This window comes from Gossypium arboreum, chromosome 4, assembly GCF_025698485.1.
Source record: "Gossypium arboreum isolate Shixiya-1 chromosome 4, ASM2569848v2, whole genome shotgun sequence".
Lineage (NCBI taxonomy): Eukaryota > Viridiplantae > Streptophyta > Magnoliopsida > Malvales > Malvaceae > Gossypium > Gossypium arboreum.
In genome coordinates, this window is record NC_069073.1 from 21,179,004 (window position 1) to 21,205,428 (window position 26,425).

At 30.0% G+C, this 26,425-nt stretch overlaps 1 non-coding gene and 1 pseudogene across 1 annotated transcript; one reads left to right on the forward strand and one right to left on the reverse strand.

Moving 5' to 3' along the window:
- The first annotated feature begins 4,586 nt into the window (after nucleotides 1–4,586).
- Nucleotides 4,587–25,677, forward strand: LOC108459262 (very-long-chain aldehyde decarbonylase CER1-like; annotated as a pseudogene).
- A 110-nt stretch (nucleotides 25,678–25,787) lies between these two features.
- LOC128292108 (small nucleolar RNA R71) lies at nucleotides 25,788–25,894 on the reverse strand. The gene has a single exon (XR_008282093.1). It is a non-coding gene; the product is annotated as a small nucleolar RNA R71 (small nucleolar RNA).
- Nucleotides 25,895–26,425: the final 531 nt, after the last annotated feature.

A 26,425-nucleotide genomic window follows, 5' to 3' on the forward strand; every position in this document is an offset into this window, starting at 1 on the left:
CACAATTTCCAATTCACCACAAATCATTATACAATTCAATTTCACACATGTATACATTCAACAATCAAATCCAATTCTCATTCAATTCAAATATCACTACTTACCTCAATTTCATTTTTCATGCACATATATTGAAATTATACATTTAATAATAACTAACTTGAATTAATGTAATACAAACCGATATTTTCTCGAGCTACTCCTTGATCACTTTTTCTTTTCCCTTCTCATTCAACGTCTCGGTTTCTTTATTTGCTACGAAAATTAGCATAATTATAATTAATTAATAACACACATATTTTATAAAAAAAAAATAACTTTCCATGCAACTTTAACTTAAATCCAAAATTTGTCCTAACTATTTTCATCTTCTTCCCTTTTTCTAATTCACATTATTTCCTTATTCAATTTCCGTCAAAACTTTAATATAACCATCAATTTTTTATCATTTTTCCATAATTTTGAATTTCTATCAATTTAGTCCCTACAATACAAAACTTATGACCTTGTTTACAATTCAATCATTTAATCAATTTAAATCAAAATTTTTATCAATTAAAATCATAATTTCATCATTAGTTCAACATAAACCCTACTTACAAAGTATATCATCTTTCAATATTTTCACACAAATTCAAAAGTATTCAACTTTAGAACTTCAAAAACATCAAAATCACTAAGAAAGGGATTTCATTGACTTACCAATTTAATTTTCAAGCTTTCAAACCCTAATTTCTCCTTTTTCTTTTCTTTTCTTCTTTCTTTCTTTCTATTTTGTTTCTTCTCTGTAACTATTTCTCTTTTCTTTTGTTTCTTTATTTTATTTATTCTTTATTTACTTAATTAATAACTAATTATAAAATATTCTAATTAATACAAATAAAATATTACATGTGTATTCATACACACATGTACACATGTAATATTTCATCACCATACATTTGTCATTATCTCAACTAGTTGATAATAATAATAATAATAATAATAATAATAATAAGTAAATAACTTTTACTTAATTTATAAGTAAATTTATATATTATATACATTTGTACTAATAATTTAAACACACATTTATTTATTTTCTAACTTACACATGTCACTAATTTAGTTTAATTCAAATTTAATCCTTTATCATTTCTCTATTCTATGATTAAGTTTTATGCTCTATTCAATTTAGTCCTTTCTACTAATTACTTCTGATTAAAAATAAATTCACCTAATCAAAACCTAATTCAACTTGTAACTAACTTCGTAAGTATTTTATTTTATAAATATTTACGAACTCATTTTCCTTAGACGGAAGCCCTAAACTCACTTTTCCGGTGCCCTTGAAATATGGGTCATTACATTTTTAGTACTTTTGCTGACAGTGCATCCTGCTTGGAGCGTTTTGTCGTCTAGAAACCTCAAACCCCACAATCCAGGGTATTTTTCACAAACTTCATCCCGGGAATCCCGAGATATTTTTTAGAACCATCTCATGAAATTTTTTTTCACAGAAGAAACAGTATTGAAAAGGGCATCTAATTGGAAGCGTTTTCAGTACTTTTACTAACAGTGCATCCTGCTTGGAACGTTTTTCCTCTAAAAACCTCAACCCCCACTATTCGGGGTATTTTTCACAAACCTCATCCTGGGAATCCCGTGATATTTTTTTAGAACCATCTCGTCAAATTTATTTTCACAGAAGCAGTAGTACTGAAAAGGGCGTCCAATTGGAAGTGTTTTCAGTACTTTTGCTAATAATACATTCTGCTTGGAGCGTTTTTCCTCTACAAACCTCAACCCATCTCGTCAAAACTATTTCTTCAGAACCCATCCCCTCAAAACTATTTTTTCATAATCCATCTATACAAATTAATTTTTTAGACCCCCTAAACCCTAAACCTAAACACTTAAAAAAATAAAAAAATCATAAACCCTAATTTCATAATTTCATAAACCCTAACTCTAACACTAAATAATTAAAAATTAAAATAACCTTAACTGGAAAAACACGGGCAAAAGCGCGCCCACGTGGATGCTTTTTAGAAAAACGCTTCCACATCAGCGTGTTTTACCTGACATCAGGGAAAAAAGTATTGAGTTGAATATAGTTTTTGTAAAAACGGGTTATTTCCGTTATTTAAAAAAAAACGACCCATTTCTATAAATTTTTTTGAAAAAAAGGGATTTTTTTTTCAATTGATCTAATAAATGTTGAATAATTTTTTCTTTACATTTTAAAAATTGTTTACAATTTTTGTAATGATAATAGCTGTCTACGCCATGCAACATCATCAATTGATGACATGACATATTCTCATTGGTTAACCATTTTTGTTTTTTAACATCATTAGCTTTTAGGAATAAAAATGGGTTAGAGAAGAAAGTTTCAGTGTAAAAATGAAACAAAAAATAATTTAAATATTAAAGTGAGAAAACAAATGGCGGATAAAACTTTTTTTCTGGCCCACTAATCTTTGGAGCCTAGAAACAAATGAACTAAATATTTAATATTTTCATCTATACAAATAAGTTAATTATTTAACAATTTGATTTTATATAATAAATTATAATACTATTTAATATTTTATTCTTCATTATATAGAATTAAGTATTTTGTTATCGATTTGAAAATTTTAATGTACACAATTTATATATAATAAATTATTTAACAATTTGATTTTATATAATAAATTAATTTTATACTTGTGTGCTCATAAATATTGATTTTAATATATAAATATAATTAATAATATCATGTTTTATAACAAATGTTTACTTTAAAAGATAATTAGTAATCCACAAAATAAGTTTTTTAAAATTGGACCAGTGGTAGAACTGTCAAGTCATTGGTAATTATGGTTTGATTGAATAAATTATTAAAAAAATAAGAAAAATTAGTTCAATTGATTTTTTAACTTGCTTCAACCAGTACGTATTGATTTATAGGGTCAACTGGTTTGATACCTCTCTTTGGACCGACACCTTGATCGATTCAGTCTGGTTCAAACAACCATGACACCAAGTCTCTGCACTTTGTACATTTTGAATTTAGTCCTCCTACTTTTATTTTCAAGAATTTAATCTCTCTACTTTTTGGATTTATAAATCTACTTTCAAATTATATATAACAACGTAACCTTTTAATTGAAAAATTAACTATATTAACTATTTGAGCTAATTAATTACATTACAAAAATATTAAACTAATTAATAACATCATAAAAATATAAAGACCGAATTATATTAGAAATTAAAATATAAAAATTAAGTTTCAAATTTAAACATATTAAAACCAAAACTAAAAATTAACCACTTTTATAAAAATGTGAAGAAAAAAAAAAGCACGGTGGATATGTACTATCTGTCAGCATGAGGAAGATCCTTTAGACCTTACTTTTATATATAGATATAGATTTTAATAATAATTACACGAATTACACCAAAAATGTTATTAAAATGTTATATTGTTATGTATAATTTGAAATTTAAAATGTAAAAAAAATGCTTTTGAAAGCATCATGGATATTTTAAAATGTTATTAAATCTTAAATTTAAGCATATTATAAGAACTAAAATTAAAAATTAATCACTTTTATAAAATGTAAAGAAAAAATAAGTATAGTAGATATGTGCCATATGCTAGCACGAGGAAGATTCTTTAGATAATTTGAAATTTAATTGTTATTAAAAATCTATACCTATATATTAAAGTTAGGTATAAGGGATCTTCCTAGTACTAACAGATGTCACATACCCATTATAACTTTGGTTAATTTTTAGTTTTTGTCTTGGTTTTTCTAATATGTTTAAATTTAAAATTTAGTCTTTATAATTTAATTTCTATTAAAATTTAGTCTTTATATTTTTATAATGTAATTAACTAGTTTAAATAGTTAATATAATTAATTTTTCAATTAAAAGTTTACGTTGTTATATATAATTTGAAATAAAAAGTAGAGAGATTAAATTCTTAAAAATAAAAGTAGGAGGACTAAATTCCAAATGTATGAAGTGTAGAGACTTAGAGTCATGGTTGTTTGAATCGATCAGGATATCGGTCCGAAGAGAGGCATCAGACCAGTTGACCCGCAAACTAGTATGGACTAGTTCAACCAAGCTAAAAAAATCGATTGAATTTTTTCTTTTTTCTTTTTTAATTTTTTTTTAATGATTTATTCAACTGAACCATACAAACTAGTGGCCTAACCTGTTTGGCTATCGGTTTAATTCTGAAAATCTTACTTAGAGTATATTTTAATTTTATAAAATTTACTCTATAATTTAATATAAATAAATAATCAATTCAACCTGAAGCGTGAATAGACCACATTAGTAGTTAGAATGAAAAACAATCCAAATATACTTCGTCTAATTGCCACCAGTACAATCAAACTTAATGCTTTTATGAGGCTTTTTTTTTCATATAAAATGCTCCTAAAATTTTGATTAATTACGAAAATAATTCATTTTTTTGATTATATACATAAATGACTTGAAATTTATAGTAAAAATTGGTGGAGCCACAGAGTTTGACACAACCAACATGCCACGTTAACAAACAGGATAAAAAATTCATTTTTCTAGTAGAGCTATGTAGAATGGCGCCACTTGTATAAATACTAAGAAAATACTGTTATTTCTGAAAAATTGGGGGACTTTTAAAAAATAATCTTTCTTTGGTGGAGCCAAAGAGTTTGGCGACACCAGTTTTCAATGTCTCAACTGTAGCGACGTAAAAATTTTGGTGTCTAAACCCGGGTCGCTAAATGTGGCGATTAAAAATTGGAAAGTTGAAATTTGATTTTGGAATAAATAGGGAGTCGCCACCGATCCTTTTTCCTAGGTGTGATCGGACACCTATTAGGTTTCTTATTAAACAAGATAAAAGGGTGAGTTTGGGTCTACGTTAAAATCCAGAGAAAAATTAGGGTTCGAGTCGATTCTGCATGAGGAAGGTATTAGCACCCTCATAACGCCCAAAATTGGTATCTCATAAACATGTGTTGTCTAGACTTTCAAAATACGAGTTCAATGTAACGTTTAGTCGAGATCCGAAAAAGATGAAAAACCTTCAATTCTTTGGATTTTCGAGAAGGACATACCGTTTTAACACGAGTCGATTGATGCTCATCCAACATAGCGATGAAATCAGCGACATTGTGTTAAACCGACATGTTGCCTTATGTATTAAAATTAATTTGAAAAAGATTCCAAAAGTAAGAATTTAAAATAAATAAATGATGCGAATAATGATATTATGAATAAAAATATCAACATGGGATACTAGAACATTGAATAACAATAACAATGACATTTGCAAAAGAAATAAAGACAAATCATGAATAAATACAAAATATACTTAGCAATAATAATAGCAGATAACATGTACATAAAATGACATGCAAAATATAATGTACGACATATATACATGACGTATGAAAATATAATGCCTAAAAGATACATATGTGTAGTAATATTAAATATGTATATGTATATACATAGTACAGATGAGCGATATCGATATATATTAGGAATATAAAAACATGTATTTATACACTAATAATCATAAATAAAGATGTATGTACACCAAATAATACATAATATTGAAATAATTTAATAAGTGGCAATAGTGAAAATAATAAGTACACTAATGAATAATATGATATACGAAAATAATATTAATATAAAAGTATATATACATACGTGTAATAAAATATGTGTACTAATATATAATAAAATATAATATATACATGGTATATAAAAGAGAATATATGCGTGGAAATGTATAAGAAATATATATATAACTAGTAATATTAAAGATATATACATAACATATATAGAACATTATACAATACGTACATACCTTAGAAATGATAATAAAACTATTTTGTACATTACACAAATACATACACACATATAAATATATATAAATAATAGTATTAGAAATATACCATATAATATTAGATATATATATATATATATATATATAATAGTATGAAAGAAAAATATAACTAATAATATTAAAATATATATAATAATATATATAAAATATAATATTAAGAACTTATATACATCACGTATGTAAAAAAATACATATAATATTACAACATTTACATGATATATACATATTAGAAATAAATAACAACTAATAATAATAATATTAGAAATATAATGAGTTATGAAAGCGAATATAATATAATAGTAATATTAAAATAAAGTAATTAAAATAGTATTATATATAAATGTATGAATATATACATATATAATATACATATATTAATATTAATAATAATGCTAAAACTAGAAATAGTAATCTTTAGTAGTAATAATACTTTGAAAATAATTAATATATTAATAAAATAATAGTAATAATATTAATAATATGTAAAAAATGAAAATAAACGAAAAGGACTAAAATTGAACAAGAAACAAAGTTTTGGGGCTGTTTTAGAATAAAAGAAATAAAAAGCTAATTTGAACACGCGTAAAATAGCGGGGACCGAAAGAGTAATTTTCCCAAGCCTTTAAAACAACTGCGCTTGGCGAGGACTAAATTGAATATCGCGACAAAGCTCAGGCCAATTTATAAATAAAAATGACTTAATTGCAAAAGGGTGAAAAGCGGAAGGATCAGCATAAATAAACCATTGATAAAAAAAACGCGGATCCTTGGTGGGTTTGGATCGGGTCGGGTCGGGTAGGCTCAAACGGCGCCTGTTTTGGGCTTATGTCTGACCCAAAGCAGACGCCGTTTGGAGGGCTATAAATAAGCCCAAATTCAGAAAAAAAATCATTTGTGGGGGGAGAAAAGAAAAAAAAAAGGAGAGAGAAAAGGAGAGGGGAAAAAGGAGAGGGGGAGAGGGGAGGAGAGAGGGCTCCGGCCAAGGACCGGTCACCGGACGGTCGCTGGAGGTCCACCGGCGCCGGCCACCGTGAGCGGTGGCCGGAAAAGGTAAAAAAATTCCTTTTTTTTTTATATTCTTTTTGTACTGTATTTTCGTTTAGTTAGTGTTTATTTAAGATGCTTGTGCTCAAAAAGGATCAAAAACAGTAACTAAAACGAAATGAAATCACTTAGGATCTTTACCACTTTCGATTCTCTGATCTTTGGTGTTCGTTTTTTCTGTGTTGATACCTGTTTGGATTGGTTTTTCTCGCTCTATCTACTGGCTTTTGAAATATATCTCTGTATATGATAAAAAAGGAACCCTTTTACAGTGTTTCATTCGGCTTTTTATAGCCTATTTTGTTACACTTTCATTATTATTTTTGCCATTCTTCTCTGCTTTTTGTCTGCTGTTGTTTGTTGTTTTGCAGGGCATAGGCGATGGTGGCATGCGTGGTGGCTCTACATGCGAGGGGCGCCAGGGTATGGGGGTGCTGGTGGGGTTCAGTGCTGGTCAGACACAAGTGGGGGCTAGGGTTAGGTTTAGTGGGCCGTTCGGGTTTGGGCTGGTGTTATGGGTTTAGGTTAGTTGGGGTTATTGGGTTTCTGTGTATTGGGTTTTGGGTTTGTAAGGGTTTGGGTTTGTAAGGGTTTGGGGTTATTGAGTTTAGATTATTGGGTTTTGGGTTTGGCCCAAAATTGGCCTGTACATCAACCAACTTTTTTTTTAATTTAAATATATTTTAACCCTTTCATTTTTTTTATTTCTTTTAAAAATGCCCTAGTTTTTTTTTTTACAAATAAACTCTTTCTTATTTTTTTCGAGTCAATTCAATCCCCTACGTTCTTTTTTTTTTTTCTCATTTTTTTCTAAACTTTCTTTATTTTTTGGCCCTCTGTTTCTTGATTTCTATTAAAAAAAGTCTCTTATCAATCTTTCTTAAAAATGTCCTTTGATTTTATTGATTTCATATTACATAAATGATTTACATGAAAATTTTGTTTTACAAAATAACTATCAATTTACATAATTCAAAATTATATTTTACAAAATATAATTTTTCATTTCAAACATTCTAAAATAGTTTCACTTAACTTACAATATATAATTTTACAACACGAGCAATTTTCTCAATACTAAAAATAATTTAAACAATTTTGTTCAAGATCGACATCATTGTGTCTTACAATTTGAAAAATAAATTGTTTAATCGCAACAGGAGTGACTTTCTTGGTGCTATTATCTTATAGCTCGAATGCTGCCGATATTGATGATTTCACCCATGCGGTTCAATTTGGGATTCCTTTAAACCTTCAAACATCCTGTTGACCCAGGGAATCCCAAATAATCCACATGTTGGTTGCATAACCAATTTGAACTTGTTATCATCCTACCATAGCCAACAGAAAGACTTACCTAACCAATTTGAACCCATTACTGAATAAATTATTGGCAACCGAAAATAACTATTAAATTTACCAGTGTCGAAGCTCCATCGGATTATCGTTAAACAAAACAAACCTTCAAATTAAAAACTTCACTAAATAAACAAAAACACAAATACATAAAAAAAAACGCTCCTCATCTCTCTTCTATTCATCCTCTAACAAAATATAAGTAAAAAAAATTGTTTTCCTTCAACTCAGATCGATCTGTCATTGGAGATATATATATATCAATTTGATCATGCCAAAGAGAATGACTCCACCAATAAGAAAAAAACATTTTTTTATAATTTTAAAATTAAAAAAAAAGTTGGTTGACACATTGAAAATCGGTGACGGCAAACTCTTTGGCTCTTGGAAACTTTAAGGTCTTGTTGATTTATTTTTTTAATTTTACCAGTTCTTTTATTATTATTATTTTAATTTGAGGTTTGATGGATTTTTACAGTTTATAATCCTAGTTCCTTTGATAGCGGAGCACATATACTCATTTATGGTGAAGGATAAAAAGGATATAGACGTCTCCAAGCTGGCGTTATTCCCATCTATGTTATGGAGAATGCTTCATAACTAGTTATGGATTAGCCTTTCGCGTCATCGAACTCCCAAAGGCACCAACAAGATTGTGGACAAGGGCATTGAATTTGATCAAGTGGACAGGGAGAGGGACTGGTGAGCAATAATTTTTTTTTCTTAATTACTCAATGACGACAATTAGTAATTAATGGCTGCATGCATGCATGCAGGGATGATCAAATAATGTTCAGCGCAATCCTGTTTTACTGGGGCAACAAATACGTTCTAGAAGGTTCACACGTACCCTATTGGAGATTGGATGGTGTGATTATAACCATCTTGCTCCAAGCCGGCCCTGTGGAGTTCCTTTACTTCTGGCTTCATAGAGCACTACATCACCATTACCTTTACTCTCGATACCATTCTCATCATCATTCCTTCATTGTTACTGAGCCTATTACTTGTAAGACTTCATCACCTACGTATGTAATTTAATCAATCAATCCACATGCATGGTTATATGGTACTGAACCATCTGTGGCTGTGGCAGCTGTGATTCATCCATTTGCAGAGCACATAGCATACTTCCTCCTGTTTGCAATACCCGTCTTTACAATGGTGCTAACTGGTACCGTCTCCGTTATTGCCTTAGCTGCCTATGTCACTCTTACCTGGACTTTATGAACAATATGGGCCACAGCAATTTCGAGCTTATTCCTAACCGGCTCTTCACCCTTCTCCTTCCTCTCAAGTACATCATCTATACTCCATCGTAAGTCCTTCCTTTCACTCTAACTCAATAAAATAATTTTAAATTAAATACCAACCTACAATACTTTATTTTATGAAGACTGCCTTGCTTTAAGAACAGGAGTATTATGATAATAATTTTATTTTATTCATGCATTTATACTTGCTATCTTATCTTTTACATTGTATGCTACAAGCAAATAATAAACAAATAAAATAATTTGGGTAAAGATATTTGTTTGTCCACAATTTTATTCTATAAGGGTTGAAGATACAAGTATTTTGAAGGCAATCAAGAATGAGTATATTTATGTAGGTTTATTTAAAGTAAAATTAAAATTACTACGGAATATTTATAAAATATATTTTATTTAATTTTAATTACAAAAGTTAATTGGATAAATTGGTCCTTAAATTGTAAAATATTATAATTCCTATATTTTGAAGGACGTAATATCAATCAAGTCTTTTTATTATTAAATTAGTTGTTGATTTTATGACGCATTAAATTTTAAAATTAATCAAAATTTTTAAATTAAGAAAAAAGGCAAACCTTTGCTAGGTCTCCTCCTTGTAATTTTAATATGCTTGAATATTAATTTTAGGTTTTAGACTTTTCGAAGGTTTAACACATATTCAAAGTTGTCATTTTTTTATTTATAGTTTATAGTTTTAATTTGATTTTCATTGTTACATTTTGAAGTTTTTCTTTTAATTTTTGCGATAAGGTTCTGTCGTTTTTTTTTCTTTTGATTTTTTCAACTTTAAGATTTCATTTTTAAAATTAATTTTTTGAGATTGAAAAAACTTAATTAATATATGTACAAGCCCAATTTTGGGCCCAATACTCAAAACCCACTAAACCCAATTACAAACCAACCCCTAACTCAGCCCAACTAAGCCCAAACCCCACCTAACCCTAGCCCACCCTCCTAAACTCCTCCAAGAAACCCTAGCCGTTAGCACATGCTCCCCACCCCTCTGCTCCACCACCGACGCCTGCAAGTGGACTCTGCTCCACCACTGGTACCTGCAAACAATAAACAAGATAGAAAGCAGAGCAAGTTGTAAGGGAAATGCATATAAAAGGCCACACCCGAAACTATTGTACATGAGGTTTTTTTTTTTTGGAAAAGAAAATAAAAAACAACATTATTATCAAAAAATACAAAGCAAAGAATAGATATCATCAATATATCAAGAGCAGAAAACGAAACTCAAGGAGGAGATCATAACCAGAAATCAAAAGGTTTTCTAAAATCCTCTAAGTTTCGAATCGGTTTTCTTTTTTTTTCTTTTCTTTTTCTTTACTTTTTTCTTCTTTGTTTACATGTATGTATGCATATATATTAAAAACAGTAAAAATATATATAAAAAAAAATTTTACCTTTTGAAACTCCGCCACCGTGCACGGTGGCGGTGACAATGCAATGGCGGCCCGGTGACCGGCCGGCGATTCCCCGGCGGAAATCGCCCTCTCCTCTCTCTCTCTTTTTTTTCTTTCCTCAGAAGGTGAAATGATTTTTTAGAAATTTTCAAGCTTTTATAGCCTACCTAAACGGCACCGTTTTGGTGCCCAGTTTAAAACGCAAAACGACGCCGTTTCACATGACCCGCGCGCAACCCGATCCGACGCCTGAGGATCCGCGTGTTTTTATATAATGGTCTAATTGCGCGCGCGGTCCTTCCGCTTTTTATACATTTTTGCAATCAAGTTTTCATGTCTTTTAAATTAGCCCTGAAGTTTATCGCGCTTTGTGATTTGGTTCTCCCTTCAGCGACGCCGTTTTAAGGACTCGGGGAAATTTCCCTTTTTGGCCCTCCGAGGTTACGCGCGTATTTAAATGGGTCCTCTCTTTATATCTCCTTTCAAATTGGCCCCAAAACTTTGATTTTGTTTCGAATTTGGTCCTTTTCTGATTTAATTTGATTTCTATATTATTTCTACCTTCTTTTTACTAATAACATTATTTATTATCATATTTACTGTTATTATTATTACTATTACTATTATATTTAGCAACATATTACCATTATTTTTATTGTACCATTATTATTTTGTTTCCTTTATCCATTAATATTACTATTATTCATATTAATACATATTAAGGTATGTTTATTTACATATATATGCATATATATTTTTATATAGCACTATATTAATTACTTTACTTTAATATTTCCATTACATTTTGTTTGCTCTTTGCATTTCGACATTATATTTATTATTACTATTGTTGTTATATATTAATGTATGCTTTTATATGTATACGTATATATATATTTGTATATAGCATTATTTGTTTATTACTTTGATTTAATATTTTCATTATTATTATTATACTTGCTTTTCGTATTTCTATATTATTATTATATAGTAGTATGTATTTTCATTATATACGCATATATTTATATAGTAATATTAGTTCTTTTATGACATTATTATTTTGATTAATACATTCGTATCCCATATGTACATCCTTTAATATATAATATTCCATATTATGCACGTATATATTGATATCATATTATGCTTATCATTACATTTTTACACATATCATGTACATATATATATATTATAAATAGCATATTGCCCATACATTCTATTATGTATATTTTTATAACTATTATGAGCTCATTTTATATATATCCCGTATATTTTTAATATATCATATATTTTTTTCGTTTCTATTATTATATATATTTTAATACCATATGTATTATTGTCGTCTTATACTATTATTATTATTTTCGTCATCATCGTCATTTTTCTTTTGTCATTTTTATGCATCTTTATTATTTCATGTATTCATTGGTTTTATTTTCTTCATGCATTTGTTATATTTACACACTACTAGGCTTGCTATCATTTCATTTTTATATAATTGCTCACCTTATTATTTTTGTTATCGTCACGTTTATTATTATACATTATTATTAATACCAAAATTTGCCTTTATAAATCACGTTATATTTTGTCACTCAATATATTCAAACAATTCTTCCATAAAAGTAATATCCTATATTAGGCAATTTGAGATAACCGTGCCCTAACTTACTGGGTTTCGACTTTTCTCGTTTAACCTAAATAACGGAATATATTCTTTTTAAATCATTATACGAGTTTTGAAAAATGCTTGTTCTCGAAGATGTGAAGTGTCGTGCCCTAACTTACCGGGTATGATATTTTGTCATCTCGAAATAAGAGTTTTGTTTAGAAATAAAGGCAATACTCGGTGTTTGAGAATTCGAGAAAACGTGCCCTAACTTACTGGGTTTCGACTTCTCTCGTTTATTTTAAATAATCGAATACCCTTTTAATAAAATACAGATTTCATAAAAGGCAAGCTCGCTCTCGAAAATTTAAGATGTCGTGTCCTAACTTCTTGGGTGTGACATTTTACATTTTGAGACGAGAGAGTCTTTAACACTTGAGCTTTTTATAAAGAAGGATCGTATTTTAAAATTCTTTCAAGTTTTTTTTTAATTTTTGACACTAAGACACTAATTAATCAGCTAGGTACCAATTTTGGGCGTATCGAGGGTGCTAATCCTTCCTCGTGCGTAACCGACTCCCGAACCTGTTTTCTCGATTCTCGTAGACCAAAATTGTTGTTTAAATAAACCAAACTATTTATTAAAAACAACCACTTTTATGAGGTGACCTGATCACACCTCGTCAAAAAGGATCGGTGGCGACTCCCGTTCTTTTATTTTCAAAATCCAAGTCGATTCCCGTTTTTTTAAAAAAAATGGTTACGACAATATAACCTCCAAAATTTAAAAGTGTAATTAAAATTATTCAAAACTTGAGATTCATAGTTTAAGAATGTTTAGTACATTTACTCAAATAAATTGTTGATACTAAGACATTTTCAAAGGGGTTATGGGTTAAAGTTGGGCTTTGGAAAAATAAATTGTTATTTGATTTCATCTGTTGGTAAACTATTTTAATGTAAACAATATTAAATCTAAATGAAAATTATTTGATACACAATAATGTTTTAGATTTCACAAATGAGTTAAGAGTTTAATAAGTGTATCTATTAAAAGATATAATAAAAAAATAAAAATAAAAAGTAAATAAATGTGATATTTATTATATATTCAACTACTTGTAATTAATATACAAATTTGTTACAAATGTAAAGAAAAAAAAAGAAAATTAAATATCATATATATAATTTATATGAATTAAAGCTATATTATTAAAAATATTTTAGTATTGAGTAACATCATTAGAATAGATATAAATTATTTTATATTATAACATAAAACCATAAAGTACATTCATTCAAAAAAAAGTGAAGTGCAATATTTGTATCAGAATAAATTTAATTTTAGATGCTGCGACAGGGCTTGGTTACCCCGTAATGCCACCCCTGATATAGTTATTGGCAAGCAAGGGTCTGGAAACGTGACAACTAAGGGTGGGCATGGCAGTGCTGTGGGTCTTGCTCTGCCTAGTAATTAGCCTAAGGATGGTAAAACTATTATTGAGTTCTCTATATTAAGAGTTAATATTATATTTTATCTTTTTTATTAGAAAATGGACAATCAGTCTATATTTTAAATCAAAAAAGTAAATTGATCATTTCTGTTATAACTTTTATGTCGAAACCATTCTTTTGAAAACGGGGATCGACTTTGTTTGAAAGTGAAAATTAAAACGGGAGCCGCCACCAATCTTTTATCAGGTGTGATCGGATCACCTTTGTTTTAATAGATCAATTTTAGTTTACTAAAACAGGGCCTTTGGTCTACGAAACTTGAGAGAATGAGTTCGGGAGTCGGTTACGTGCGAGGAAGGATTAGCACCCTCGACATGCCCAAAAAATTGGTACCGAATTGATTAGTTGGTGTCTTAATGTCGAAAATTAAAAATCGGGAAGGGACTTGAAATACGATTTTTTCTATTAATACTGATTTTAAAATTCTTGAATTAGCTTAAATCGATTTGTTTAAAGATTTCCTTATCTCGAGATATCGGAGTATCACATCCTGTAAGTTAGGACACAATACCATGAATTCCCGAGCACAAGGTCGTCTTTTAATTTAAATTGGAAATCCGTGCATTTCAAAACTCTAAAGGATATTTAGCTATTTAGAACCAACAAGAGAACCGAAACCCCGTAAGTTAGGGCACAATTCTTTGATGTTCCAAAATGCGAAACATTGCCTTATTTATTGAAATTAGTAAAAACATGAATAAAAGTCTTTAAAGTAATGAACAACAGAATGATATAAAATAGGCGGGAGACAAAAATAAACGAGTTTGAAATACATTGAAACAAATAATAAATATGACAACAATATTAAAACAATAACAATGCATGCAATATATTAAACGTAATAATAGTATCCAATGTGAAATAAAAACAACGAATATATACATAATAAAGATATTAAGAGTATGTACGTAAAATATATATATATATATATATATATAAATAGTAATAGTGTTAGAAATATACTATATATAGTGTTTGAAGTATATACATAAAATAGTGAAAATATAACTAGTAATGTTAAGATATATATAATATAGACATATGTATGAAATAGATATAAAAAAAATATGTACATAATATAGTGTAAAAAATACATACATAATATAATTAAAATATATACATAAGATAACATGTAGAAAAAAAATATATAAATAATATAGTATTAAAGATATATACATAAAATAGTATAATATATATATACATAATATAGAATTTAGAATATACCTAATATATTAAAAGAATATATATATAATATAATATTAAAAATATAATAATAACAAAAAAAAGAGAGGGAGAGTGGGTGATTTCCACAAGGCACAAGGCGTCAATCGATCCACCGGACCATGCCGTCGGTGCCACCATACACAAGCAATGGGACCTCAAAAAACTTTTTCGGTAAAAATGGAAAGCTTCCTCCTTTTATTTTTACTTTCGATAAAAGAAACAAAATAAAATTGAAAGGAAAACAATAAGCAAACAAAGAACTTAAAACGAGAATAGACCAAGAAACCTCTTTTACTTTGATATTTGATTAATCTCCAAAAAAAAAACAAACTAGCCTCTCCAAAAACTAGCCTTTACAATAACTCTTCTCCTTGATTACTCTAAAAAAACCTCTCAAAAATTCTTTACAATAACTTTCTCCCCCAAAACTTCTTCCTCCCCTAAATACAAAATATGAGAAGGCTTATATAGCCATTTACCAAATATTTTTTATTGTTTATGTCTTCATTTGTAGGTACAAGTGGTGGTGGAGCAAGTGTGACTAGTGGAGTAGGTGGTGGAGCAAGTGTGGCTAGTGGAGTTGGTGGTGGCAAAGGCTAGGATTTAGTTGAAAAAAATTTAGGTTGTGGGCTAGGGTTTTTTTATTTTGATTTGGGTTTAGGGTTTAGGCCATTAGGGTTTTGATGTAAATTGGGCTTTGGATAGTTAAGATTTTGGGTTTTGGGTTTAATTTTGGTGGGTTAAGAAAGGTAAAATTGGATTTTGATGTAAATGGGTTAAAATTGGCCTACAACATCTCATCTATTTGTATTGTTAAAAATTAGAGTAATTGATGAAATAATTAAATGACAACACATTGCATGCTACATGTACATCATGTTGATGTATATATATAATTTTAATAGTAAAATAGATGAAAATTTTAACGAGAAAGATCAATTTATTTTTAATCTAATATATAAAAACTAATTTACCTATTAATTTTGAAATAAATAAAGGTAACATGCAATTCTATTCCTACTAAAGAGGCCTTTATTGTAGTTTTACCCTTAGGGTTTAAATATCTATGAGTGATTAGGACAACTAAATACCTTTTCAACAACATTACCGACATTATACATGTGGTGACATTATTGTGCATTCAATATTCCAACTAGTTTTGCCAAGTTTCTCATTTTTCAACCTACACATCACGTATCTTTTTCTTCCGTCTTTGTTCTTCTATTTATTTCTTCCCAATCAATCTTAATCTATCTATTTTTGCCCCTTGTACTTGAATGGAGGGTTTAACAAAGTTTAAGAAATTCCTAGTGCACCACGTCTCATATAAATTACTTTTTAAAAATATTTTTGAGATCAAAAGCACTTTTTAAGCAAGAAGCAATGCTAAATAAATAATTTTAGAGTCAAAATGTTTTTAAAAGTGCTTTTAAATCAAAAAGTAAAATTAATTTTTTAGCTTTTGTTATTGACAAAAGTGTTTTGGACCAAATAACAGTTTTAACCCCTATAATATACTTTATATAATATTTATATTTTGTATGTAATTATTTTCCTATTAAAATTTATTATATATAATATTATATTTTTAAAATTTTATTGGCTATATTTTATTATTTAAAATATAGTTTATATATTCAATTAAATTTTATGCATTATTAATATTAATTTTTAAAAAAATTTAAAATTTATTTTTCATATATTAAAATATTAACAACAAATTATAATAAATTATTTTTGTATTCTTATTAAGATATCATAATATTAGCTAATTTGAACATTATTTAAATGCATATTTATTACTTTATAACACCATGTCTAAAATAGACATTTTGTTTCTCAAAAGCACTTTTTGACAGTAATACTAAACACTTAAATCTTAAACTAAACTTTTTAAAAGTACTTCTCAAAATAATTTTTCAAAAGTACTTCTCAAAATAACTTTTCCACAGCACTTATCAAAAGTAATGCTAAACTAGCCCTTAATCACTATTAATTATCTTTAATCGGCGTGCTTTCCTTAAGCATAATAATTAATGATAATAACACCTAGTAAGAGTATGAATATATTTAGTGAATACTGGACAGCTTTCACTCGCCGCACCACGTACAATTTAAAACCTATTACTCGTTGTTTATGCCATTTTATGATTACATCTATGGCACAATGAACAAATCTAGTGATATCTTATATGAAAAATCACTGAGAAGGAAAGAAGAATCACCCCATGTAGCGCATTTACCGCACCTAGCCACACCCGAGTCTATTAATCATCTCCGCCTTGGATTTGCCCCTTTCGCCTTTAAACCATACACACCATCAACTTGGCATATGTGGTTCTTTTGGCCTGTCACACCGTGTTCCATGATGCTTACCTGGATATATTGTTCCACTTTTGTTGTCGAAAGAAATCGGTTTCATAATATCAGACTACAGACCTCGGCTATACCCAAGTACAACATATAGGTATAGATATCAGCAACATGACTTTTTATTTCTTGTTTAAGACACTAATCCATCATAACTAGCCTCTGCTAAATCTTGTGGTCATTTCATTTGTAGTATCGCTCGAAATAGCTAAAACAATCTATCAATAACTTGATTGAAGAAGCCATATTAGAGGTAGAGGAAAAAATGTGCTAGAGTGTTGAGTCTAGGCCTCATGAACTAGGCAAGTATTTTGCCCCCATAAGCATATATAGATATCTATATAATAGGAAAAAACCATGATGATGAAATAAATGAGCAAGGTGAAGAGCTGGATATGTATGGTGGGGGTGTATATTCAAAAGCATCCCCAACTTAAAGTGAAGTTGGTAGATGGGAGTAGCTTGGCAGTTACAGTTGTATTAAATCGCATACCCAAGGGAACAACACAAGTGGTCCTTAGAGGCAAGCTGACTAAAGTTGCTTGTGCTCTTGCCTTTGCACTATGCCAAAAGAGAATTCAAGTACATACGTGCATTATTAATTAGATAACTCCAATTTCAAACCTCTAACTACTTTTTCTTTATCATTTTCATTTATGTATCACCGTAGGTCTTTGTATTGCATGAGGATGAATATGAAAAGCTTGATAAATTACTTGGCACCAAGTCTGAGGGTAAATTGGTTCTTTCAAAAAGTTACACTTGTAAGGTACCTAAGCCGGTTCTCAATTATCACTTGAAAGTACAAATCTTATCCTATTCCTAATGAAAATTAGGTTGAATATAATATTAGACGATGAATAATATATATGTTGCAGACATGGTTAGTTAGAGATGGGTTGAGTGAAGTAGAACAAAGGAAGGCAAGCAAAAGAACTCTATTTATTCCCTTCTCACAATTCCCACCAAAGCAATTACGGACGGACTGCTTCTATCATACCACACTGATGCGTCGTTGAGAGTACCAAAAATATCCTATTCCCTTTAAAATAGTAAAAATAATAGTAAAAATAATAGTAAAAGGGAAGTAGGGTCGAATCCTCAGGGACCGGATTGTACGAATGCTCGTTTCTTGAAATCCTGGACAATTTCTTGGCCAAGAAAACCTGCGTTCCTGAAAAATAAAAAAAAATAGAATTAAGAATCTGAAAAAAAAACAGAATTTAAAGTGAATTGAAATTGTGAAATTAAATAGATTGCAGAAGTTAAAATGGAAAAATAATAAACAAAGTTTGAAAATAAAGAAAGTTTCTTATGTGGCGAAATTTCAGCCTCCAGTTGTCACATTCGCCTTGGTTTCAATCCTTGGCTTTTAAGTAGTCCTTCTCGAGAGGATAAGCCAGTTATAGTAGAAGAGGATGCCTACGACCACCAGCTCCAAGGATTTAAACTTAAAATTTGGCGGAGCCTGACTCTAGCCAATAATCACTTTTGTGGGACTATCTTCTGATAGATCATCACTTCCCAACGGCAAATACCACGCCCTTTTGTCTCTTGGATTCGCCAACCTCTAACACAGAAAGCCAACGAACCGACTGTGCAATCTTCCCAAAACGTACAAAATGGCCGTTCCTTGCACAAGTTGAAAAGACATGGACGGAAGCGTTAACCCCGTAATGCGGAGAAGTGATGAATACCTTGTTGAGAAAGCTAAGCGCGGGTTCTAAGCCTTATGAACCTTTTTGGGGAATTTTGACAACCTTCGGTTAGATTGGTTTAGTGGCTCATGATTTTTGGGAAAGAAATAAATATAATGTAAATGAGATTTTTATTGAAGGAAATATGAAGAGAACAAAAAGACAGAGTTTTTGGGAGAGGGAGTGTTTACAGGAAAAAAGAGATGTCCAAATATGTGCCACTCCATCCCCTATTTATAGTACTAGAAAACCTAGTCTATTCCTAATGAAATTCTAAAAGATAAATACAAATAAATAAAGATAATTAAAGATAAATAAAGATAAATGAAAATAAATCCTAAAATTTAAATCTAAATAAAAATCTTTAATAATTATCCTAATATAATTGAAATTAAATTATAGTCTTGTGCTATAAAATCTCTTCTTTTGCATTGTAGTCCTTGGGTCTTCCATGTTTGCATTTTTTGGCACCAGTTTTCTCTTTCTTTGCATGTTGGCCCATTATATCTTCAAATTGGCACTTTTTACCCTTAAATTCCCTCTTGCCTCTAATTTAGTCCCTAAAAGATAAAAGACCATAAATAGCCCAAATTAGTAGCATCATACTCAAAATAAATATATAATTAGCACATAAAAATATGACGTTATAGAGTATTATCACACACTGGCAATGCAAATTCCGTTGGCCTTTGAGAATGTGGATTCTTGCGAGGTTTGGCCATCAACATTTACATACTCCATTTTAATCATTGTAGATATTAATGTTCATTCTTTCATCGCTTGGTTCTACTTTGTTTAGAACTAGTTATCGAGGAGGGTGATGAGCATATGGTGCATAGCTGGGTTAGTACATGCACTGGAAGGCTGGGAGGAACATAAATGTGGTTACACCACATCAAACATTGAAAAAGTTTAGGAAGCAACTCTCAAGCATGGATTTCAGCTTCTAAGGTTCTCTACTCATTTAAAATCCTAGACATTTGTCAGCCCCTTCTCTCTCTATATATATCACATCATATCATACATTGTGGTCTTCTGAATTATGTAAGTATAGTTTATCATATCTTATGGTCTTTTGAATTACATAAGTATAGTTTTAACTACTAATAGCGGACCACACAATTTGTGAGAATTTTTTTATGGTGTAAGTTTATTACGATGTTTTGATGCTTTCAAAAGATTATTAAGTATTTGTAATTTATTCTTTATGGTGTTATTGATATGTGAAAAGTTGTTTGTTGCAATGATTTATACTAACCTTTGGTTAGTTTTTATATATATATATATAATAAATTTCTAACTGAGTTGGTGTTACAAGTCAATCGAGCATCAGTTCAGTTAGGGAAATTATGATTTTAATATTTTAATATTTTTGATTGAGTTGGGGAGGAGTTATGGATAATTTTCGACATTGTATCATTTAAAAAAAATGAATTAGGTTGAAAGTGTATGCGTAATTACTTTAATTCTCACCCTCCCTCTTAAGAATTGGAAAATGTAGTTGGTTGGTTCAATTACAACCAATTAAATGGGATCTGCCAATTACAATGGTTACCAAAACATGTTACACTTATAATTACAAGCAATTACATCCAAATTTGATTACGATGTAACTTTCCAAACACTACCTTAAAATTTTTTCATTTTACTTTATATTCAACAAGATCCTAAAATTAAATATTTATATTATTTGCGTTTTTAATTTCTATATCATATTATTTTTAATGTAATTTAATATATTATGATTAATAAATACTATAGTTTTCAACAAATAAAAACCAAGTTTTTTATGTATCCATTTTATATGAAAATTAGACTTTTTTTACCTAACAAATTGTAGTCCCTCAAAAGTTAAACTGGCATAGATTACATTGGTTTACATTCTTATTTCATTAATAATACATATATACATGACAATCAATTGTAACTTATTCTTACCTATAAGGAGGGGGAAACACAAATTAACATACATAACACTAAAACCAATGCATTAGGCCTGAAAATTAAGCTTTTAAGTTAATTCCTCCTACCCTTCCTCCAATTTTGTATATTCCTTTCAAAATACTTGATAAACAACTTATAATTCATTGGGTAGAAGAGATACCCAATAATTAGTCCATTCACTAACTTAATTCCATATCCCAACATGATTACTTTCCACCCAAATTCAAGCCATGAATCTTTATCATTCTTTGACAATGAAGGTGGTAGTAGTGATGAGCCTTTGAGATAACATTTCTTTGATAATGGATTCGTACATAGTCTTGGGTTGCCCTCAAGTGAGTTGTTTTAGAATGTGCCAAATTGTTTGCCTTGTCGTATAAGTTCGATTGTAACACCCTATACCCAACCCGATCGTCAGGTTTGAGTCACAAGGTGCCACATTCATTGCCGAAGCAATTACGAATACAAAACATTTAATTAGTAATACAATTTATGCAAACATAGGCTTTTCAGTACAAAAACATGATATACAACTTTTCCTGGAACTTATATGAGTCTACGTACACTCTAAAGTTATTCTGAGATTGCAAAAAGGACCAAATTACAAAATTTCCAAAATTTCAATCACGTATGAATACCATAGCCAGGTACCGATACCAATTTGAGCTTTGATGTTTGGAAAAATTGAATAAAAATCAATAATATCGATACCTTACTCTAAAGTATCAATACTTCACTCTGGTATCGATACCATTTTAAGGTTTGGTGTTTTGAAAATTAAAGAAAATCATTAAAGTATCGATACCCTTCCCAAGGTATTGATACATTATAGAAAAAATTCAGAATTTGCATTTGGTACCTACTTTATTCCTACTCATTATCAACTGTTCCAAAACATCACCAAAAACAAGTTCAATACATACTTAAACATACTTAAAAACATGTTCAAATCATACCTAATTAATAACTTACATCTTCATTATCAATCTCAACAATTCAATAATTCATTTAGCCAACATTTTATCATTCATTAAACATATCATTCCATAATTAAAAAATTCATGTAAATATATTAACCAAATACTAATTTGACTCATACCAATTCACATCTAATAGTGCCATTTCATATGTCTCATATTCATTGAAGCCATTTACCAAATCATGCTACTTTCAATCAAGCATTAACATTGCCAAAATTCAACAAGCACATAAAACACATATACATTCTAATCACACACCAAACATGTCAACTTAACTCATTTGCAAATCATACTAAACTGCATATATCAACTTGCATATACATGATTTTATTCATTTGCCAACTTCTAAATTAGCATTTTCAAACATAGCAAAATACTAAATTGACTTTACTAGGTACATGCCATTTAACTAACAAAAGAAATTCACCAACTTGTTGAGTTCGAGATTTTGACTAGATGCTAATGTCGATGCTCGGGATCTCGTATAAACCTAACCTATGCATGGAAAACAAAACCATATACTGAGTAATAAACTCAACGATAAATCTATCTATGATTCAACAATGTAAATAAACATATGCAACATGCAACTATTTCATTCCAAATTTTATCTCATACCATTTTATGAAACATGTATTCATCTTTTCAAAAGCAAGTATATAATAAATTTACAGCCTAACTCATTAGATTTGTATTCAAGCCAACCAGTTTTAAAGTCCATTTGGCCCTATTCAATTTGTAACATACCTCCACTCAACCCAATATTTGGATCCAAGTATGATGTGTCCTATTTAAATTAGACTAATTTTTAAATAAATCACCTATAAACAAACCATTCAATGGAAGCTTATAAGATTTGATGGGTTTATAAGTATACAACGTAAGTTATACTATTAATTTTCAAAGGTTTCAATGTACATCATTAGAATTTTAAAACAATGTGCAATCCATTTGGTGAATAAGTCTAAGGAGGAAGTTTTCATTAGAGAAAATATGAAAATTTAACTTCAAGCATTGAAAACTAATAAGATTCTAAAAATAAAATAGTATCTTGTCAACAATAAATCGATTTAAAGATTAATTCCAAATTACAAATATATGCCATTCCGAGGTCATGCATGGTACGGGACTCAACCAAATGGTTTACGATTTCAACAGTGCTCTGGTGTAGTCCTTTCAACAAAAGTTCCTTCCTTTAATCAAGAAGCCTAAGAAAGAAAAAATAACAGAGTAAGTTCATACGAATTTTGTAATAGTCCATTTTTTGGTGGTGTCGAAAACAATAGTTTTGGGACTAAAATTTTGACGTGTCAGTTTGTAAATATTAATTATTTAATATTTACATGTGTTTGAGTGATGTAGGGACTTGTTGGAGGTAGAAAACGAGTGAGAATAACATTTAGGGCAAGGGTATTGCCGTATCCAACCCCTAAAATCGTGATACTTTCGACAGTATAGAAGACTAAGGAGACCCTTTAGTGGTATCTGATAAACCATAAAAAAAACATATTTTAATCCCATGCTTAGCATATTTTTGGATGATTTATTATATAATTTAGTGAATTTGATGCTCCTAATTCTTTAATTTCATGTTTCTATACTTAGATGAGCATAGAGGAACAAAAGGAGTAGAAAACGGACCAAAAACGGACAAAACGGGCTGGTTTAAAGATCCACACGCCTAAGACCATTTCTACACGGGCTGAGCACATGCCCGTGTGAGACACACGGGCTGGCCACATGCCCATGTGGTAGCCCGTGTCGATATCGCTCCCTGTTTCCTAAGCACACAGAAAAAGCCAATTTTTAGGGTTTCTGAGCATTCTGAAGTCTATAAATGCATTCTAGAAGAGAATCTAAATTGACACACAGAGTAGAACGTAGAAAATTACTCGAAGAACGCTGACAGACTCAACTCAGAAGTAGGACCTCCTTCAAGACTGAAGACCTCCATTCAATTTGTTTAGAAGTTTTTGGGTTTCTTTATATTTTGTTGTTTTCCTATTTTTGAGATGTTTTCCTTTCCAAGTATGAATTAAATTCCCTAAATACCTAGGGAAGATGAAACCTATGACAAATCTTATTATTTGATTTTTCTGAATTACATGACAAATATTTGTTCTTGATCTCAATTATGTTTACTTACCTTCATGTTTAATGTTTTCAAGATATTAGTTCATGATTGATGTGCTTATTCAGTGGAGCAAAAATCCCTGTTTAAGAGTAGATTTGACATAATTGAGTGGAGTTGCATGCAATCCAAGAAATAGGACAACATAAATCTACCGGATTAGAGTCAAATCTAATAGGAGAATCCACAGATCGAGTTAATGGGACGATAGGGGTTTTAATTAGAAAGAGATTTTTAATTAATCAACCTAGAGTCAGTTATTTTTACTCTCGAAAGAGATATTAATATAATTTAGAGATTTCTATGGATCAAGTCAAATGAATAAGTCGTTTAATTTAGATTTAGAATAATAAGTAAAGTCTAGTTGGATTCTTTCTTGGGTATTGTCTCTCTCATAAGTTTTCTTCGATTGTTTTCCAATTTGCTCTTTGTCGCTTAGTAATTAGTTTAGTTTAATTTTAGATTAAAAACAACCCTTCAATTTATAGGCTAGATAACAAAAAGATAATAATTACTAGTACTTTTAGTCCTTGTGGATACGATATTCCCGACTCATAGTAGCTATACTACCATTCGATAGGTGTGATTGCCTTTGTCGTATTTTAGTTAGTTCGTGACGTCATTAAGTTTTTGGCGCGTTGCCGGGGACTAAGATATTAGGAACGCTAGATTTTTATTAATTTAGCCATATTATTTTATTGCATTTTTTTGTGTTAGTTTTATTTTTAATTATTAATTTTTTTTATTTACTTCTAGTAGGTTTCTTTAGTTTATGACTAGAAGAATTCTGTCGGGACCATTACTTTTTGACAGCGAGATCGAAAGTACAACTCGCAAAAACTGTAGAGAAGCGAGACAGAGTCAAAAGAGTACACTAGAAAAGCAAGAGGATGTTATCACTGAGGAGATGGTAGAAAATCAAAATAATCAGTTACCTTCTGTGGTTGCTGTAAATCCTGTAAATTCGAATCCTACTCCTCGTACTATGTACGATTATGTCAAGCCCAATTTAACTGGGGCTGAATCGAGTATTGTTAGACCTGCTATTGCTGTAAATAATTTTGAACTGAAACCTAACACTATTCAAATGATTCAATAGTTTGTTCAGTTTCATGGTTTGTAGGACGAAGATCCAACTACTCATTTGGCCAATTTCTTAGAATTCTGCGACACTTTCAAGATAAATGTCGTTTTGATGACGCCATTCGCCTACGGTTATTCCCCTTCTCATTAAAAAATAAGGCTAAGCAGTGGTTGAACTCCTTACCACGAGGTTCTATCACTACTTAGGATCAAATGACCGAGAAGTTTTTGCTGAAGTACTTCTTACCAGCTAAGATAGCTAAGCTAAGGAATGATATCTCTTCCTTTGTGCAAATAGATTTAGAGACCCTATATGATGCATGTGAGAGATATAAGGACTTATTGAGAAGGTGCCCTTACCATGGGTTACCTCTATGGCTACAGGTTCAAACTTTTTACAACAATTTGAACCCCTCAACTAGGCAGTTAATCGATGTATCCACCGTTGGTACTTTGAATAATAAAACAACTGAGGAGACTTACGAGTTTATAGAAGAAATGTCACTGAATAATTATCAGTGGCAAGTTATGAGGACAAAGTCAATGAAAGAAGTCGGTGTTTTTAACGTTGATGCGATCACCATGTTGTCAAATCAGGTAGAACTTTTGAGTAAAAAGATTGATGGTTTATATGGTTCTACAAAGGTACATCCAGTGATGCAATGCGATGCAAATAGAAGAGGGAACCATCCAGAAAGTCGATCCTACAACTCTAGCGTAGAAGACGAACATGTTAACTATATGGGCAATAATTCTATACCTCAGAATAATCCCTATAGTAACGCTTACAATGCATGTTAGAGGAACCAACCCAATTTCTCTTGAGGTGGTCAAGGAAATCAGATACCACAACCCCCTCCAAGCTTTCAACCCCCTTACCAACAGGAAAAGAAGGTGAA